A 13,579-nucleotide genomic window follows, 5' to 3' on the forward strand; every position below is an offset into this window, starting at 1 on the left:
GATGAGATTTTCACGATACACAAAAAGGTATGATCTAACAGATAAAATAATGAATGAGCACACAGGGTTTATACCACAAACAGTTAAAGAATTTCCCGACGTTAAATGTAAAAATATTGTGTTTGTCTAAGCTCTCAAGTTGAGAGTTTACTGGTATATGAAAACGTTGGACAACTCTCGCGCCATTAGCTGTCATAAAATTGTACAGATGATATCTGTGGAATGGGAGGTAAGCAAGTTTGATAAAGGCTATCTATTTAAGGATTTTTTTTTTTTATCAAATATCAAACGCAGGAATTGACGGTGGTAACTTTATTGAAATCAAAATATATGTTTACAAATAAAATTTAATTATGTAGTAAGCTGCACATAAATAATGGAGTTTACGCATTTTGTAATATACACTTTCAGGATAAAGGACATAATGTGACGTGCTGTGGGTCATACTTTTACATCGCTATGTAGCAGAGTTCACACGACGAAACGCTTATGTGTATACATGTGTGTGTGTATGTATGTATATGTGTGTGTGTGTGTGTGTGTGTGTGTGTGTGTATACTTTGTGTATATACATATATATATATATATATATATATATATATATATATAAATACATATATATACATGTATGTATATATATACACACAGACACACACACACACACACACACACACATATATATATATATATATATAACACTCACACATACACATATATTTATATACCTTATGTACACGTGAGAGCTTACAGGTCTATGTATGTATATTTATAATTGTATGTATTAATGTATGTATGCACAAATGTAAAGTGATATAATTAATAATTCCACACACACTGTGGAGCTATATAACAGAGCATAAGCTTGCAACGAAGCGAATCCACGGCCCACTTTTAGTGTCGTTTGGAATAATTTTATTAACGTTAATGCCTTTGGGAACGGTTTAAAGCTAAACCTGATATCTTTCACACTGAATTAATAAGATTGATCATACATTGGCACATACTTCTCATCTTCAACCTTGAAAAGATTGAATATATTTATCACACTGGTGCTTTCAATGAAATATTTATTTTTTTCACCGTATTGATTTTGCATGAAGCAATAAATGGAATTCTTTGCACATTATTCGCTCTAAGCAGATAAGTTTTATTGTTGCGGATAACTACAATTTATTGGTCAAAATTCTATGTAACTTCAAGCTTTAGTTAGAATAAATTGAAATTAACTACATTTAGAAGTGTCGTGGGTTAAAAAGCTCAATTACTGCTCAACTAAAAGTATTTTTTTACTAACATTCCATTCATTTGATGAGCATTACCAGAAAGTAAAATCAATACTATTAATATGTCAATGATTTAAATATTTTTAAGTCCAAATGTGTTTATGCTTCAGATTTTCATTAAAACATATTCTAAAAATAAACTGAAAAAGGTATTCATCCATTCTATCAGTGATTTTATTCGGTGATTTTCTGTAATGTTCATTTCGCCGATATTTGAACTATTATATTTTTATGGATTTCAAGTTGGCTTGAGAAATTTCCCACAAAAAGTTTAGGTAAGGAATTGATCTAAAATATTCTTAAATACTTTTCTTTATTTGTTTAGAATTATTTACGCATCATCATGCGCGATGCCACCAACTACTGCGATTGGTTTAAATAATCTGTTAAATAATTATAGAAAATGTTGAAGATACTTCTTTCTATTCAGAACTTCATAAGATTTCCCCGTTTATTTATTTATTTATTTATTTATTTATTGTTTCTTTCATATTTTTTTAGGACAGACATTGATTTTGTTTTTATTAAAATGATTATGGAGAATTATATCATTGATTAGAAATCCAAGTTGGTATAATTTGCCGAGGGCTCAGTGTTTCGAATCTTTCAGATTTTTCATGTTACGAACGCAGTCGGATAGAGAGACAGACAGAAACGAACGCGGTCAGACAGAGACGGGCAGAGACGAACAGAGGCAGACAGGACAGAGAGACGAGCAGAGACAAACATGGGCAGAGAGAGATAGACGGACCGAGAGACACGGACAGCTGTAGCGAACTGGCAAGTTGTGGTAATGGGATACTGCGGCTAGCCAGGTTACTGAAGTTGCAGATGTAAAAGAAAAGAACTTTGTTGCCGGTAAATGTTTTTATGCTTTAAAAGAAAACGAGCTTTGTGTTGTTAAATGTGTTTTTTAAAGAAAAGAAAGAGAAAAGGAAAAGAACTGTGTTGTTAAACGTTTTAGAAGAAAACGAACTTTGTGATGTTAAACGTTTGAAAAGAAAAAAAAGAAAAGAACTTTGTGTTGTTAAATGTGTTTTTAAAGGAACGAAAGAAACAAAAAGAACTGTCGTTGTTGTTGAATGTTTAAGAAAAATTACTTTTACGCAACGTTTTGTGGGGGTTTTTTTGCGGCTCTCCTGGCTTCGTTTCGCTTCTTCATTTGTTCCCTGGTGGGCTTCTGATTTACTGAGCGTTGGCGCACACGAGTTTCTCTGGGCCAGCAAACTGCGGGCTGTTTGTGTAAGAACCCGTGGTGGTATCGGAGGGTCGCGTGCAGCGTAACACATAGTAAAAACAACTCTCAAAATGTCCAGAACATTTAAACTTAAGTACCTCCTCCATAACAGAAACACGTCACTAGTGTATATATTAGCAACATTGTCGTCTTGGTGGGTTACTTAGTCAACTTGCAGTGACATGGTCAATTTTCTCTACTATTTCAAAATCTACTGTTGTGTTTAAAATATCAACTAAATTAGAAGAGACAAATATTAAAGTGGCAGTCGACAGACAGCCATATCAATATAAGTTCTAAGTAGCTAATGATTGACAAACTATAAAAGCAAATAGAAGAGGGAAAAAAATAACGGTCTAGGTTATGCGTTACCAACTTCGTAAATAAGGAATCGCAAAGGAGAACAACCGATATCGATATCAAGCAATCTCAGAACATTTTGTGAAATCTTTTGAAGAACGCCGTTATATATTAGATAGCAGGATCCGTGCTTTTATTAAATAATCGCCAAAGCAAATATGAAAAGAAATATATTTTGACTAAACAGGTGAAACACAATTGCTTTTGTTCCTATTTTTATTGAATAGGATTTTACAGAAAAAGAGAAAGTTACATATGCGATAATCGGTCGTGACGAACGCCGATTTCCTTTGTGGGAGAAAGACAAGCTAGTATGATGCATTTGCGTTGAAGTGTAATAGTACATTGAAATGAAGCAGTAGTGTAGGAGTAAAAGTTGTTCAGTAAGCATTCATATGTGCTTCCCATAGTCTCATTCATTTAGTAGAAGTTAATGTGTAACTTAAAGCTGAAACGTACTCCAAAATCCCAATATTCCAATATCTTCGGGTTAGATATTTGGTTATTTTCTATTACTGGGTATTTAATTTTCCTTTTGTTATAAGGAATCAGCACTTTTATTCTCGTAATACTATTGATGTTCTCTACATTTGCCTTGTAAAGTAAAATGAATTGATTTTACAGAAAAAAAGTGTTTCTCATCGTATATGTAGCTGTTAGAAAGTATGGTGTAAACAGAAAGTAATTCAACAATATCACTGATAAATTAAGGCATAATATCATTTATATTCATTACAGATTAATAAATACAGGAGTTGGCGTTTCCTTTATATTTTCAGTATACTAAAAACAGCTACGGTTCATGAGTTTTTTGTTCAGTTTGAAAACTTGCACGTTTATACTAATAGGATAATATTCAGAGGGATAATTCTAGATGGTTGTATTTCTGATAAGAAAGAAATGGGTAAATACAGAAACAATGAGGCGAGACAGCACTGGAAGCAGGGAAGAGGTATGCAAGTATTGTTTGGGACAGGATGAAGAGAATATGCATTGTTTAGCAATCATTAGAATTTATCTCCTATTGAATGCGAACCAAAGGTCTCAGTGTGTCTATAAACAGCGTTGCCCTATATGTGAGCAGCACTTTTTCTTATTTATCTTACTTGAATTTTGTAGAAGTCGGATAACTACTCAGAGCTGAAATATTCTTTTACTCCAAAAGAATATTCTTGCCTTCCTGTGACATTCTTTTGTATTGTGGCCATCTGTATATTAGATATATATATATATTAGATATTGTGAAGCCAAATACTTGTGGTGACTTCAGATATTAAGTTACACGTTTAGAAAACACTTTTCATATGCATTGTAATTGTGTCTGATTTGAAAGAAACTTGGTTGGCAAATTTACATTGAAGCATTTAAGAAGAGTAAATGTCTATAGAGGAAGTACAATCTGACTTTGTGTTGTTGCTTAATCCCTAAGTCGATCGTGTGATTGGAGTTGAAGTGTCAATGTAAAATATTTTAGCTGGAATGCTGCTACCAGATTCCTATTCATTGAAAAGATTTTGGTGAGAGAAGGAACAAAAGACGAGAGAACTTCCAAGCTTAACGATGTTCTAGTCAAACATTTGCTCAGTTTGATTCACAACTGACAGTAAAGCACTTAAAGGCAACAGGTTGGAGTAATCTGTCTTCGTAAAAGAAAAAAGGGTATGTTGTTTTTCGTCATTTTAGTTCATTTACGTTGGTTTCTAAACAATATATTCGCAGTTAGTAGTAGTTCGTAAAGAAATGTTGGAGTTCCGACCATTTTGCGCTGTCAGTATCAGTGCATGAAGTAGGTATGAGTCAGGAGCAATTGTATATTCATTAGGAAGGATGGATTCTTATAAACGGGGCCTGACATTGATATATTTAATGCAAGGCGAAAAAATGATAACTTTACTTGTGGTAATCGGATGAGTTAAACGAACGGTAGAGACAGTAGGTAAACGTGGAATAAGAAAACAACCACGAGAAAAGAAAATCATCTTTGCTGAACGATACGAGAGAATGATACGAAGGTCAGCTACTACGTGTGTGGAGATGGAGAGCAGTTCGTAACCTAGACAACAAAACGGGTTTCAAAAGTGAGATGAGAAATTTGTCTCACAGAGAAAAAATTTAGACTGCTTCGTTTATAATATTTGTACTCCAAATTGAACTGTAGTTTACAGACGCTTGAAGTTTGAACTGAAGTTTACACACACACACACACACACACACACACACACACACACACACACACACACACACACACACACACACACACACACACGAGCTGGCAGAAACTTTAGCACGCCGGGCGAAATGCTTAGCGGTATTTCGTCTGCCGCTACGTTCTGAGTTCAAATTCCGCCGAGGTCGACTTTGCCTTTCATCCTTTCGGGGTCGATTAAATAAGTACCAGTTACGCATTGGGGTCGGTATAATCGACTTAATCCGTTTGTCTGTCCTTGTTTGTCCCCTCTGTGTATAGCCCATTGTGGGTAGTCAAAGAAATAACACACACACACACACACACACACACACACACACATCAGAGGAATATGGTATAACAATATCAGTTGTGTGAGAGGGGAATTACAGATGAGAAATTTTGTTACGAAATTGAAAATAACTGCTGAATTTCTGTAAGACATTGGCTTGTGCATAGCATATTGCATTTATAGTTAAAACTAAGCGTTGTTTCTGTAAACATGTAATCGCTTGTTAACTTCAACATTCTAGGATAGATCATGTTTGATTTGATCGATTTTAATACAAATTAATACAAAGCATGACAGAACTTTGTGAGATGAAAATATTTCAACCTGCGATATTCGGCATCTCTCTTTTAGTGACAATATTTTGAACTATCTTTTGTTTGGAAATTTTTGATGACTTCAAAGGTCATGTTAACTACTTCTCAAGAAGGGATTCTTTTAATTAATAATTATCCATTTCTTGAAAATTTTTAAAGAGAAATCTACTTAAAGTTGCTGTCTGTTGACAAATCACATTTACTAAATAAACATTCTTTGGATACAACACAATAAATTACATTTATTTTCTTAAATATTACTCTGCACATTTTAGAGAATTGTTGCATTAAAGAATAAAGAAAACTAACGTGAAAATGAAAATGTAAATAAAATTAAAACATTAATTTTTCCCAAATCGCAATGCACTTCTTCAAAACTGTATTAAAATAACTAATCAATGGGGTGTGACAGTTGTTCTTATAAACAACTCGTTTTGTATAAGTTACTAGTTTAATTAAACATTGACAATATTTAAAAAAACGAAATAAGAGAAAAATTGATTATTGTGCTGAAGCCGTAATCTGCTCATATTTTTAGGTAGTGTTTGTTATCGTTTTGTAACTCCAACAAATCTCTGATCGAGTAGACCTGTGCTACGCAATCCACGATAGTCCCATCTTCTGGAATTTATAGTCACATTTCCTCTAAATTTTATTGTGCTCAGTCGAAGTGCACGAATTGGTGGGATAATTTAATGCAGAATATATGCAAGTTTGCATAATGAAAGAGAGGAAGATTGAGTGGTTACAACTAGAATTCCGGTTGAACGAACGTTAAGTTGATTAGTAAAGGGATAATGTGTAGTCTCCAGACACTTTTCTACAAGAATATCATAACGATGTTCTTTTGATGTCAATAACCATACATTCATATTACAAAAATGAATATATGAATACAGAGATGTAGAAGAAGACAGATATGCAGCTAGACGTATGGCTATTATATAAAGGAAGATTAACCATAATGCCATTAGCCTTGTTTAATACAACTCTTTGGTGAGTCAATCGCTACGAATGATCAATATTCAAAGTAAGAAAATTAATGGTGGTTTCACATTTAATTCGATAGACTTTAGTCGTGAATTTTCTTCGATATTGAGTGAAATATCGCAAGATTATATTTATTGGCATCCAGTATTAGCATCTCGTCAGTATAACTACGTAAGAAGCGTTAAAACATTTGCAATTCTTCATGAATTATTAATAAATAGGATAATTAGTATCGGTATCAAAGTGGTAGGTGCAGAATTAAATGACGATATTGAATTTAGAAATATAGACAAGAAATATTAGAATTTAGAGAGAGAACACTAAATACAAGTGGATATAAAATTATATGAATTATAAATGTTCTATTGGTATATTTTATTTTATAAAATTCTTAAGGCATTTTATTTAGTGATATATATTTAGGAATATTTCATATATATTTTCTAAACACCATGTAAAAATATCGAAACCAATTTGTTTCGTAGTTGTTTTATTTTTTATTTATTTATTTTCTTGCATTATTACAACTGACAGAGAAATTAAACTATAACTATCTATGCGTGTGTGCCAGCAACTTGTAAACGAAGGTGAAGTATGCATAGCAACTGAAATTCATTTTATAGATAATGATATTTATTATATACGAATTTGATGACTTTTGCTAAGTTTTCAATGAGGCAGTTAAATGTTTTCATAACCTTGTCTCAAAAGCCAAATGACTTATTACATGATAATTGAAATATATTAAAAAATCATGTTAATTTTTCTTTCATTCATCTTATAATTCATTTAAGATAGCTCTTCAATTATCCTTTCCATTTTTTTGAGGCAGGTTCAAATTCATTTAAAATGACATATGCAGGATGTATGGCAATGACATATTAATCAGAAATATAATTAATTTAGTTAATAATGTAATTTGCATAATTAATCAAAAGCATCTATTTCCATGATTACGGAAATATGCATTAATGATTTTAATAGCAGGGAAATAGTCGATGATATAAAGAAAGCTGAGAAATATTTCGTATCTACGAAAGAAAAGATCGGTAAAAACTATTAATGACTATAGGCAAATTACAACATTAAAAGCCCAAAGGACGAATGGGTGTACATGTACATATCAAAATACATTTATACACACATATACACCCACACAAATATTTATGTGCGTATCGATATATACATATATATATATATATATATTATCTTCGAAACGTCGAGTTAGAATAGAGGCAGCAGATGAATAATTTCTGTTTTCCTATGTGTTCGTTCCGTTGTCTGTAGTTCATTGTTCTAACGTCCTGTACCCTGATATGCATCTATATACACATGTAGATGAAAGTATATACATATATGTGTGTATACATGCATATATATTTTTGTATTATTATATATATATATATATATATATATATATATATATATATATATATATATATATATATATATATATATATTGGAATGTATGTATGTATGTATGTATGTATGTATGGACGTATGTATGTACGAACGAGACAGTAATTTCAAAAGCATTTTAATGAGCAGAGGCTTATAAAACCTTTCGCATAATGGATACTGAAAATTGTAAAGGCGGAAAGAATGTCAGTTATTTCGTTTATAATGAAATTTATTGAATAAATAATGCGCTAATCCTGAAGTCGTTAAACCTTGTTTTATTAACCATTAAATCTTGCTTGATCGTTTGTTTGAGAAATGAGAAACATAGATTTCTTTAGCACACACACACACACACACACACACACACACATACATACACACACATACACATGCATGTGCACGTTCACACATACATTTCTCTGTGTGTGTACATATATATATATATATATATATATATATATATATATATATTATAGTTTACGTAATGTAAGCAAAAATGAGCTTATAGTCATAACAAAAACTTTTAGTGGCATGTATATGAACAACACCAACAAATACAGGTATATCAAGTATAATGCAACATAAACTCCTGGTTTACTATACATATTTCCGCTCTAGTGGATGTGACGCAAATGGTAAATAGCAATTGAAGCCATTTGTCAACTGGGATAATCTCAAGAATCAAAAATTCTTCGAAGTTGATATGTCATTTAAGAAAAAGGTTTATTGTCTGAAATGGACAGTTGTGGTCATGTGTTTCGACCTCAAAAGATGTCACCCGAATGACAGTTGCTCTAAAAACATAGAAACAAATTTATGAATAAAGTAACTTTCATAATTTAAACAAAATTGTTCAGCGATAGATAACTCAGAGCGGCTTTGTGGCAAGCGTTTGAACGATATATGTACGTCAATACATTGTTGTTGGCACTCCGTCGCTTACGACGTCGAGGGTTCCAGTTGATCCGATCAACGGAACAGCTTGCTCGTGAAATTAACGTGCAAGTGGCTGAGCACTCCACAGACACGTGTACCCTTAACGTAGTTCTCGGAGATATTCAGCGTGACACAGTGTGACAAGGCTGACTCTTTGAATTACAGGCACAACAGAAACAGGAAGTAAGAGTGAGAGAAAGTTGTGGTGAAAGAGTACAGCAGGGTTCGCCATCATCCCCTGCTGGAGCCTCGTGGAGCTTTTGGCGTTTTCGCTCAATAAACACACACAACGCCCGGTCTGGGAATCGAAACCGTGATCCTATGATCGCGAATCCGCTGCCCTAACCACTGAGCCATTGCACCTCCACACGTCAATACAATACAAGGGATATTGTAGATTTTTTAAGAAATATTGATTTATTAAAATTACCTAAAGAATTAGTACCCCTGAACATACAACGGAGAAGAATTCCTTTGTTAAAGTTAATCGGGATAATTGATATGTGAATAACTTCTGTGATGTTGAAATTTATGAATATTAATATCCACATTCAATATTTTTCTTTATTCGAAGACGGAAGTTATTTCGCCTAAGATAAGCGTCAAGTCATTTGGGATTTTTTAAAGTATACACTTCTAAATTTCACCCTGACTAGGCATACTCCCTTGTCTTCCTACCACTTCTAATACAATTATTATAGTACATCAAACAGACACCGACTCACATACGCACATATATACATATTATGCGTGTTAGTATGTATATGTGTGTGTTAGTATATATGTATATCAGGCAAATATATAAGTTTCTTATTTTCTCGACACATCTTTCGTCTATAAGCAGAATAAGCGTGTTTCAATGCGGTAGTCTCTTTTCTAAAATTCTATGAAATCTTCATAAACTTTGGAATACCATGTACACGTTTGTTTGCTTGTATTTATTACGAAATAAAATATTAATATTGTACTTTTTCTCCTCTCTTCCACTTTTACCACTCCATCTCTGCTGACACATTCCTTTTCCTCTTCTCTTTGTTTTATGCAGTTTGCTGTTGCTGCTTTCCTGCCAATGCGACCATCATCTCCATCTCATTCAACCAACAAATTTTAGAATTCATACGTACATGTGTGTGAGTTTCTGTGATTATAAATTATTGTAGTTATTCCCGGATATTTGTTCTTCTCCTTTTTACTAACAGCATCCAATCACTGTTTTCGCTTATCACTACACCCAGTGACACTCTTCGTCTTTCATTAAAAGCATGATGGATTTCTAACGAAATTTGCTCCGAAATTTATATACAGATGAGATTATTTAATTGAAGACATTTACAAAAATTGAAATCTTTCGTCAATTTTGTATTTCATATGTTTATACGTATTTGGTTAGGTATTTTGTGGTTGTAAAGTATAATTTGTAGTTCATCACGCAGTTCACTCATTTAGGAAATACATAAATTCTTCACAACTACAGTTCTTCACTCTAATAAAATGAAGTCTGTATAGTTAAGGCTTTTGACAACATAATTAAGGGGAAGAATAATGATTTCCTGCTCGGTTTTTCCTGTCTCAGAACAATATAAAATAAATAAAATTTGTCATAATCACTGGATGTATAGTAAGTAGATATTTATAGAAATATTTTCATATTATAATGATTATGAATTACAAGTTGAAGTCTGTTATTTTTAATTTTTGTTTTTGTTCATCTGCATCAAATAATTTTTACAGGAGTAATCTCAAAGAATTAGCAATATAGCCACAATATGTTCAACTACTACTGTAAAGAAAGAAATTGTTGTTGATAATAAACACTGATATTAAACATATATTTATATTATTATTCTAATGTGAACCAAGCGAAGAAATAAGCATTCATCTCTGTAATGTTGAACATATGCGAATATAGAACATTATATTGGTTCTAACAATTCAAACAACCCAATCGATAAGCACGTACTGTTGCTTAACCTTATTAATCATTAAAGATGAAAGAGAAATCAGATGAAATGTTAGCGTGAAAGAGAGCACGTCTACTATATTTGTATTACCACAACATAGGTATGTGTGCACAGGTCAGTACTTACAGCTGACCTATTTGAACTGAGCTAAAATAAATTAGAAACTCATAAAATATGTCAGAGGTGTTTTATAAATCGAGAAGTTTCAAAGGAAACAATCGTTTCAATTCAGCGATCTACTCCGACCGTAACACGATGAGACCAAAACGATTCATGATGTGCTTTCAACTTTTGGCACAAGGCCAGCAATTCCGAGGAGGTGGATTACATCGACCCCAGTGCTTAACTGATACTTATTTTATCGATCCTAAATTGATGAAAGGCAAATTCGACCGCGGGGGAATTTCAACTCAGAACGTAAAATCGAACGAAGTGCTGTTAAACATTTTGTCCGCTATTCAAACAATTCTGCTCCACGCCGCCTTAAAACCATGCATGATATTAACTCCTGTGCTTTCGAGCCAGCACTTGGCCTTGTAAGCGATATACGAGAAATAATATCAAAAATGTCTTCTAATAACACTCACCTGTCTTAATAACACGGCAATTTATTAGGTAAGCCGCAGTAAATTCAATTTGAAAGATCGACCGTGAGCTCCTCAATCGAAAATCTTTGTTTATAGATCTATTCAATGGAGGCTGATTTGGAGAAGAATAATGACAACAGTAATATACATACTCATAGCTTTTGTGAATATATTTTTTTCTGTCTGATACATCAAAGTGTCTAGAGTATCGGATTTATTTAACTCTAATCCAGTTATATAAAAAATGCGAATATTTATTCGCTTCTCTTGGAACAACGTCGACATTTCGCAATCAATTTTATCACATGTAGCACAGGTGTCCAGATGCTTTCCGAGATAAGCTATTACAACAAAAATAAGTCCGGCACCCTTTATGAAATGACACAAAAATGAGTTAAGAATGAAATAGAAAAGACACTAACAGTTTTAATGTAGTAGTAGTAGTAGTAGTAGTAGTAGTAGTAGTAGTAGTAGTAGTAGTAGTAGTAGAAGTAGTAGTAAAGGAAAGAGGTAGAAGCAGTTGAGAAGAGATGCAGAAAAAACTTTTTTACTTCAGTTTCTTTTAATCTCTTCAACTTCCCGTTCCACTTTTCACGCATTGCTTTTTACTCTATCTCTTTCTCTCTCAGATGTATAACTGAATATTGACTAATCACTGTTTACATAAAAGGATATGTCGCAATTAATTTTGCAAAATTCTTCCTGGTTAAAGCAGTTACAAATATTTCGTCAGAACAAAACGTACAAAAAATAATATTCCAATTAATATATATGATTTACAATGGCGAAAGCGTAAACTAAAAACAATAAAAGCAAAGTGGCTGAGCCGAAACAAATAAAGATATCAGAAGAGAAAAAGAAATGGAAAAACAAAAGGAAACAGAAAATTATGAGAAATGTACGACTGAGGAGGAAAATATATTAAAAGAAAGAGAGAACGAAAGAACGAAAGAAAGAACGAATGAATGAATGAATGAACGAATGAAGGGAAGGAAGGATGGAAGAAAGAGGATAGGAAAAAAAACAGAGATGAAGAGGTATAGGGAGAGAAAGGAAGAAGAGACGAGAAACATCATAGTTAAATTTACATTAGTATGCTGTGGGAGATGTACTATTAACAGAGAATATATTTGTTAGAAAAGGGAAAGATGAATGTATGAGACATAAAACAGACGAGAAAAAAAATGGACGAATCTGCAGCAGAACAATACACCATATATAAAAGAAATGCGCAAAACTAGAATAGAAGTGGCAACCCTTTTGATGTGGGAAGAACACAATGAATTAACTACCACCTGACAAACTTACAACTCATAAATGCATATAGCTTATATCCTTTATCTTTTGTTTGTTTCAGTCATTAGACTGCGGCCATACTGGGGTACCGCCTTGGAGAATTTTTAGCCGAATGAATCTAACCCAGTACTTATTTTTTTTACGTCTGATGTTATTCAATTCTTTTACCGAACAGCTAAAGTTACGGGGACATAAACTCAACAACACCGATTGTCAAGTTGTAGTGAACGACAAACACAAAGACAAAGACACACAACACACACACACAGGAACACAAACGCACACGCAATACACACATGCATACTCACATCTACGCACACACACACACACACATGTATATAATTGAAAACCAATCGTGATTTTAATTCAGTATTCATCACAACTGTCCGACGAACAGGAATGTGAACGTGGAACTCTGAGTAACAGTTCTATGATAATTATGCAACTTTAATAAAAAGTATATTGCACTACCTTTGGTATTCGAGTACTATTATTTTCTTTTGCCTTGTTCTGCACTTATTTATTCGCCTGTGTGCATATCGCTCCTTTTATAAGTTCGAGCGGCTTTTCAAAAGAGGAAGACCAAGCATCTGGAATATATATATTTTTACTTTCATTATATATATATATATATATATATATATATATATATATATACATATATATTTATATATATACCTAAACACATATATATATGTATGTATGTATGTATAAACATATATGTATATAAGTAAATG

The 13,579-nt window shown here is 32.8% G+C and overlaps 1 long non-coding RNA gene across 1 annotated transcript; it reads left to right on the forward strand.

Moving 5' to 3' along the window:
* The first annotated feature begins 1,257 nt into the window (after positions 1-1,257).
* On the forward strand, positions 1,258-13,314 carry LOC149136526 (uncharacterized). The gene is made up of 2 exons (XR_016241038.1): positions 1,258-2,141; positions 10,044-13,314. It is a non-coding gene; the product is annotated as an uncharacterized LOC149136526 (long non-coding RNA).
* The last annotated feature ends 265 nt before the right edge of the window (positions 13,315-13,579 follow it).

This window comes from Octopus bimaculoides, chromosome 3 (genome assembly GCF_046866305.1).
Source record: "Octopus bimaculoides isolate indiv1 chromosome 3, ASM4686630v1, whole genome shotgun sequence".
Classification (NCBI taxonomy): domain Eukaryota; kingdom Metazoa; phylum Mollusca; class Cephalopoda; order Octopoda; family Octopodidae; genus Octopus; species Octopus bimaculoides.